Source organism: Oryx dammah, unplaced genomic scaffold (genome assembly GCF_014754425.2).
Source record: "Oryx dammah isolate SB20612 unplaced genomic scaffold, SCBI_Odam_1.1 HiC_scaffold_9, whole genome shotgun sequence".
Taxonomy (NCBI): Eukaryota; Metazoa; Chordata; class Mammalia; order Artiodactyla; family Bovidae; genus Oryx; species Oryx dammah.
Window position 1 is genome coordinate 42,069,151 of NW_024070193.1, and position 8,128 is coordinate 42,077,278.

The following is an 8,128-nucleotide window of genomic DNA, read 5'->3' on the forward strand; positions in this document are numbered from 1 at the left end:
TATGCCACAATGAAGATCAAAGATCCCATGTGCCACAACTAACTCCTGAAGTGAGAGTCTTAGTCTCTCAGTCGTGTCCAGCTCTTGGTGACAGCCATGAACTGTAGCCTGCCAAGCTCCTCTGTCCATGGAATTCTCCAGGCAAGAACAGTAGAGTGGGTTGCCATTTCCTTCTCCACGGGATCTTCCTGATCCAGGGATCAAACCTGGGTCTCCTGCACTGCAGGCAGATTCTTTACCATCTGAGCCACCAGGGAAGTCCAGCTAAGACCTGGCACAGCTAAATAAATAATTCCTAAAAAATACTTTTTTAAAAATGAAGCCAATAGGATTCTTAGATTAAAAAAAAAATGGCCAAGGAAAGATTTATTTATTTATTTATTTATTTATTGACGTGGACCATTTTTAAAGTCTTTATTGAATTTGTTACAACACTGTTTCTGTTGTTTATGCTTTGGATTTTTGTCCATGAAGCATATGGAATCTTAGCTCCCTGACCAGGGATTGAACCCTCACTGCCTACACTGGAAGGCGAGGTCTTAACCACTGGACCACCAGGGAAGGCTCCCATGGCCATTCTTTAGGAGTGTTTCCTTGAACCTTGTGGTTTCAAACTGGGCTGACAACATCTGCAGTAGGAAGTGCCAAGTTTCTATTCTACCTTTCCTGAAAGGCAGATAGAAGCAGCCCCTGATGCAAGCAGAGACCTTTACCCAGGAGGCAACAATTGGTTCATTCATGAATGAAAGATATAGCAGCACTGACCAGGTAGTCTGGTAAGAAAACTAGGAGAAATGGAAAGGTTATGAAGGACCTTTAGGAGCTTCAGAGGTTTGACAGCAACAAGAGATGTTAGAAAGGTACATGAATTATTAATGTGTAATAAAATTAATAGTGATTAATAGCAAAGTGGCATTTCATACTAACATCTGGTACTAGATGTCATAGCTGGGAGAGAATTTAAATGGCTGGAGAAATGATTTATAAGGACTTGAGTAGGTGATGCAAGCCTAAGGGTGTAGGACCAGGATGTCTGAGAAGAGCAAAAGAAACAGGAAGGAGTTCATGCTTCTCCCAAGAGCGGAAAGATGAGTGAGAAGAAAAGAAAAAGGGGAAGGTAGGTCAAGTCTGTGCAGAATAATCTCCCTTTATTAATGCCATCGGTGCCACATAAAGAACCTGATGATGGTGTGACACCCATCAGAGGCACCATCAGGGGATGACACAGGCGTTGGAATCTTGGGCGCCATCTTCGAATTCTGCCTACCCTAGGGCTTTCTCTGCTTTTCCCACATGACTAACGGCCTCCTGTAGCCTTAAAGGTCTACAAAGACCATCTCAAGCTAACCTCAAAATGCAGTTAACTGATGAACCCAGCCCTCCAGTATGTATTACACAAATGAGCAAGGTGTTAGGCTATTTCCTATCCTAAGAGTTGCCTGATTAATGAAGCTTTAAAAGTACACAGGGTCAAAAATCAACATTTTGTTGTTGTTGCTTATTTGCTGTCACAGTTTGACTAGGACAGAAATCCATCATATAAGAAGAATACATAAAGGAGCACATGGGATGATAATTTATCAAGATCACCAGGAGGATCCAGAACACACTTGGTCGTGCAATTTGGTGACTCTTCCCAGGGGACTCACAGAGACGAGATTCTCTAAACAGAAAGTGTTTCACAGATTTTGCTGTCAGATCAATTGCTGCTAAATGAAAATGTGAAAAGCCCCCCTCAAATTAAATACCAAGGTTATCAGGCCTCCCCTCTTCCAGAGTGGTTAAAGAAAATGCTGTATTCACCCTCAGCTCTCCTGCCTCTCAGCCTATGGCTGGGAGACCTCCCACTCTCCTTTGGAGAGACTCTCATCACCAAACTGTTTTATTTGGATTTGTCATTGCATAATTAAAGAAGGGGCAGAAAGATGTAAGACTGAGAGGGAGCCAGGAGTGGCAAAGTCCTCTATAAGAAAGACTAAGTCAATCTACAGAATTAAAAGCTGGCAGAGAAGGAAGAGTTAAGAGAGGGAAAAGTGTGCAAGCTGAAAGCTAAAAATAGGGGGCTTAGAAAATGGGATACTCTAGAGAATAGGGGATAAGAAGAATTAGGAAGAAGAAAATAAAATACATGAGGACTTTTATTTAAGAGTTCCAACTGGAGTACTTTGGAGATTCAACTGAGATATTAGCATTATAGATTAGAATTCTTTAGGAAAATAATTACTCTTGGCTCTTTGGAGATCATATCATACAGATACATTCTAGGTCTTGTGTAAATTTTTTTTTCCCTAAATACTCTGTATTTTAACATCTTCTGGAGAAAAAAGCATGCCCTTGATTCACTATAAATAAGTACTTTGAAATCTGTGAAACCTGTAAGTAAAATTGTGTGTGAATATATTTTTGTTGAAAAGTATTCCATAACTTTCACAAGAGTCTGGAAAGGTTATTTGATTCCAAAAATATTGTGGAAAAGACAACATGACTATGGAAAGAACATCAGAGAAGTCCCGCATTCTTCTGGAGAAGATAACCAGAGGGTTATCTTTATAGCAAAGGACTCAGACAAGCACAGGCATGCATAGCCCTGAAAATGTCTCACCAGCTTCATAGTTACACATGTGATGCATATCTAGCATAAATGTCATAAAAATGTATCCAATCTCTGATCAGATTAATAAAGCTGGACTCAGTAGACATTCCTTTGTCTCTTAATAACAGCTCCTGGCAGCCTCCGAGATGGCAACCAACAACGCTTGCTTTCCCACCTGTGCTTCCCAGGTGGCACAGTGGTAAAGAGTCTGCCTGCCAATACCGGAGACACAAAAGATGGGGTTTTGATCCCTGGGTTAGGGAGACCCCTGGAGAAGGAAATGGCAACCCACTCCAGTATTCTTGCCTGGAAAATTCCCTGGACAGAGGAGCCTGGCGGGTATAGTCCACTGAGCCACAAAGAGTCGGCCGCAGCTGAACACACACAATGTGCATGCTTGATTTCTGGTTTTCACACCCTTTTGTGGTCTCCTTTCACCCTGAATCTTGGGCTCACAAAGAGTTGGACATGACTGAGCGACTGAAGTTCACACTGAATCAGGGATGGAACACATCAGAAGCTACTGAGGCTAGGTCATAAAAGGCTCCGTGGACCGCTCACTCTGGAAAAGCTGACCACCATGGCAAGGGGGCACTCAAATTGCCCTATAGGAAGTCAGCATGGAGAGGAACAGAGGCCTCCCATCAAGAGTCAGGATCAACTCATCAGTCATGTGAATGAGCCAAACTGCAACTGAATCCTCCAGCTCCAGTCGCTACTTTGAATGATGGCAACCCTGGCTGACATTGACTACAATCTCATGACATATCTGAGCCAGACCTATCCAGACTTGCTGCTCCAGGACACCTGACCCATAAACTGTAACAGAAAAATAAAGTAGCATTCTTTATGCCGCTGAATTTTGGAGTAATTTATAATCCAGTATTTAGCTGGTAACACACAGGCCAAACTGCAGAGTTGGTACTCAATGATCGGTTACAAACATTGATATTTGTTGGGCTGCATCCTGCCGGCCTACACTTGCCCAGCTTCAAGACTGAAGAAAGAGCCTATAGTGGGCAACAGAAACATCCAGGGTTTAATGGATGTGGGGGGGGGGTCTTACATGCCTGAAGCAAGGTCCCTGAGTGACACCCTAACATGTGTGGCAGACAGTGGGCAGGACACATCAGCAGTCTTTGCTCCCAAGAGGAAGGGGAGGTTGCCAGTTGCAGGGGAAATCAACACCTTGGCTCCTTGGTTACCAGGAAAACTACCAGAGAGGTATGCTCCTCACTACCCCTTTGATAAGAACAGTCACTAGCTGGGACCTGGGGCAAGTATGTGGGAAGGTCCATCAGGTGAGTTGGGTATAGGTGAAGCAGACACCAGTTAAGCAGGGTATGTACAGAGAGCAAGAGAACAGCCATCTTGAGTGGCCTGACTATAATATTCAATCAAATATAAACAGAAGGAAAATTCTAGTTTAAAAAAAAATGTTGGGGGAGTGTACTAATGTTGGATGGTAACAGTGCCCTAACTTACACACATAGAAAGCAGCACACTTTTAACACTGGCTAATGATGATGTTTATCCTCTTCTGGTTACTGTGGGAAACTGCAATGTATATTTCCTCCTGAAATATTCATGTAAGCACAGATAGGTTCCTCTAACTTCCACTACCTTCTTAAACAATCCATTCCCTTTTCACATTGTTTGTCTTTATAATAACGAAGGGGATGGATTATGATAATGTTTAGTGGGATTTAAAGACAGATGAAAAATGAAATTTGACAGTATCTTTGGTGACACATGTGTGCGCTCAGTCATTTCAGTTGTGTCCAACTCTTTTCAAATCCATAGACCATAGCCCGCCAGACTCCTCTGTCCATGGTATTTTCCCAGAAAGAATACTGAAGTGGGTTGCCATTTCCATCTCCAAGGGATCCTCCCAACCCAGGGCTCAAACCCGCATCTCCTGGTTCTCATGCATTGCACATGGACTCTTTACCGCAAAGCCACTGAGGAAGCACTCTTTGGTGACATAATAATGAAAATCATCAAGTTGTTATTAATATTCAGTAGAATGTGTTTAAGTCTTAAATTGAAATGCATTCACTGCATTCCTTGCTTAATATGATATTCACTATAATCAAAAAATAATAAGCATGAAAACCTATTTATGTCTGAAAGGAATAAACATCATGGCCTCATAAGAACAACTGAGGGATCTCACTATTTCCCCCGCATACTTAAAGCAATTAAATATGAACCAACTAGGAAGAAATATAATTTAAAATTATATACATCAAGGAAAAACTCATAAATAATGGACTGTGTAAAGTAGATCATTAATGACTGGTCATTTCCAAGGTCTTGCTAAACAGATAAAATATTACTGACAACATGAGGAATTACAGTCCTTCACTGTTGCAGTACTCTGCTAATGACAAGCTTTGTCATTTGGGATATTTCTAGAATGCAAATTATATGTGTTTAGAAGTAAACTAGATCGGGATTTCAATGAGAAGTTCAAGAAAAAAAAAACTAATGTGACTGTTGAGTTATTATTAATAATGTTTTCAAAAGTCTAATAGCAAGGATGATCATGCCTACACCAAGTGACAGAAAGTAAATTAAACCTGTTAAATAATAATATCAGTAACACTTAGTAAGATTTATTATACAGTTAGTGTGCCACGGATGCCAAATCCCTTCAGTCATGTCCAACTCTTTGCAACCCTATGGACTGTAGCCCACCAGGCTCCTCTCTCCATAGGTTTCTCCAGGCAAGAATACTGGAGTGAGTTGCCATGCCCTTCTTCAGGCACTCTTCTCCACCCAGGGAACAAACCTGCATCTCTTAGGTCTCCTGCATGGGCAGGAGGGCTCTCAGCCACTAGTGCCGCCTGGAACAGTTATTGTGGTGGATTGGTAAAGCAGCCATAATTATTCATGGCTCTGCCTCCATTCAGAGTCTGCAGTGTGACTTCAGCTCCCCCCATGAAAAGGTGGAGTCTACATTCCCCTCTTCTTGGATCCAGGCTGACTTCATGACTTGTTTTGGTCAATAGAATGCAGCATAAGGGGCCCTGCATGCTCCCATTCTTCCACCTGACACTGTTCAGCCACCACTAGAAAATGTACACAAGGCTGCTGGACCACACTGGACCGTCTGCTGGCCAAATGAGGCATCCCAGAAACTGACCACAGATGCACCAGTGAGCAGAGCTGAGATCACAATAACCACCTACCAAAAGCCAGCCCCAAAGACCAACCCATAGAATTCTAAGCTCAATTAACAGTTAGGTCACTAACTTGGGGATAGTTTGTTATACATCAAGAATTAACCAATAAGCACCAGGTTTAATTATTTTATATGTGTGTGTGTGTTAATCGCTCAGTCATGTCCGACTCTTTGTGACCCCATGGACTGTAGGCCACCAGGCTCCTCTGTCCATGGGATTCTCCAGGCAAGCCATGGGTTGCCACTGCCTTCTCCAGGGGATCTTCCTGACCCGGGGATGGAACCTGGGTCTCTTGCATTACAGGCAGATTCTTTACCATCCAAGCCATCAGGGAAGCCCCAGTATTTTATACACATTATTTAATGCCAAAAACCTTGCTATCTGCCATGAGGTAGGTAGTACTGTTATCCAAATTTCAGAGCTGAGAACCTGAGGCATAGAACAACAAAGCAAATTCACTGCCTAATGTAATTTGAACATACCAAGGGGATGATCTTGCTGAATTCAGATATGACTGCTCTAGAACTTTAGGTAATATCACCAGGGCTCTGCTTTAGTTATTCTCCATTTTTTGGCTCCACTGGCCCCTGCATAGATTTGCTCTGATACAGTTTCTCTCCATGTGGACACCTGCTGGCTCTCTACAGCTGCAAGTTTACTCAATACTTATCATTCATAATCCAAAGAAAAATAGGTCAGACAGAAGGCCAAGGAGCCTCTGATGGGTTCAGCCTAACCATGTGCCCTCTTCAGAGACCATGGGGCAGGCCAGCCTTGAGACTGACAGTCCCAGTGGGGATGGGAACAAGGAGCGTCAGTTGTATGAGAGAGGAAGGACTACTGTGCAGAGAGTAGCTATGTCCTCCCCCAGGGCTCACAGGCCCACACAGAGGATTTCCGGACCCCTTAGTAGTATGAAGTGACTGGAGACCTCTGAACTATTACACCAAGTCCTTCTAGAAGCTGGTGTACCCTTCTGCAAGCAAAGCTAAGGACCCTGCTCTTGTGGTCCCCTGGTTGCTTCCTCTTTCCACATCTCTCCAGGCCATCTCACCACAGCTCCTCTCCGTGAGTTTAAAAAAAAAAAAAAAAAAACATTCTCTGGCACTTTTTAGTTTTATAGATTTACCTGATGCTTGAAGAAAAGCATTTTCTCCACAGTCAAACTGGAAAGTGGATTATTTGCTTTACAAAAGGATTCTCAACTTTACAAAGGATTTCCCAGAATAGGACTTTAAATAGCAACTTCCCCCTAGTGCATTTAAACTGTAGTTCCACTTGCAAGCTACTGTTTCTGAATACCTCAAATTCAGTTTACTTGAGGGGCTGGGCTAGGCAGCATCTAAGAGTCTTTGGAACATAAATATTACATGAGTTTACAGCACATATGGCAAAAATAAAGGACCACGAGACCGGAACAGAATGACATGGGTTCTAATTCTGGCACTGTCACTGATCTACCTACTGGCAGTGTGATTACTTTTATGGAGTCACTGCACCACTCTGAGCCTCAGTGTTCTTCCCTGTAAAGGGCATAGGAGTCTCTCCCACCTCAAAGGTTTGTTGTGGAGATTAAACAACTGAAGACATACAGAATGCAGAGCACATTGCTAGGCACATATTAAGTATTCTGGTCACAACTACTGTGACTAGTTTCCAACGTATTTGTCCTCTGCAGCCAGAGGATCCATTCAAAATGTAAATTCTATCTTGTGAGGCCATTCCACTCAAAACCTCATTGGTTTCCCACTGCTCTAATAAAAACCCAATTCCTGAGAATGTCCTACTAGGACCAAATGCCTGGCCTCCCCCTGGCTGCCCAGTATTATTACTCACCACGCTCACTCCATCTGTACACAAACCTGCTGCTATTTCCTATTTTCCCCAAATTACAAAAAAATTTTTTTCTTCTCTTGATCTTGCTTCCCCTGTGAGCCTCAGCCCCATTTCTCTGCTCTCCTCTACAATAAACTTTCTTGAAGGTTTTGCCCGTGTTCTCTGTCTTCAGTTCCTCTTTCCCACTGCTAAGGACAGCTCCACTCAGATATAAAATAGGACCCTCACGTCAGCCTACCCGGAAATGAACGCCTGGCTTCCTCCATCCCCAGCTTGCTCCCCTTGGACGCTTTCTCACATCTCCAACCTTCTTCAGGCTCAGACTAGAAATCTCACAGACATGTCTGACTGTTCTTAGCCACCCTCCAAATCCATCAGTTAATCCTGCTGCCTCACCCTCGGAATAAAGATGACCACACCTCACTGCCTATCCTGCCTCCAACTGGCCCAGGCCATGACTGTCTTTCTCTGAAACCATGGCATTGGTCTCATGACCTTGGCTTCCACACCT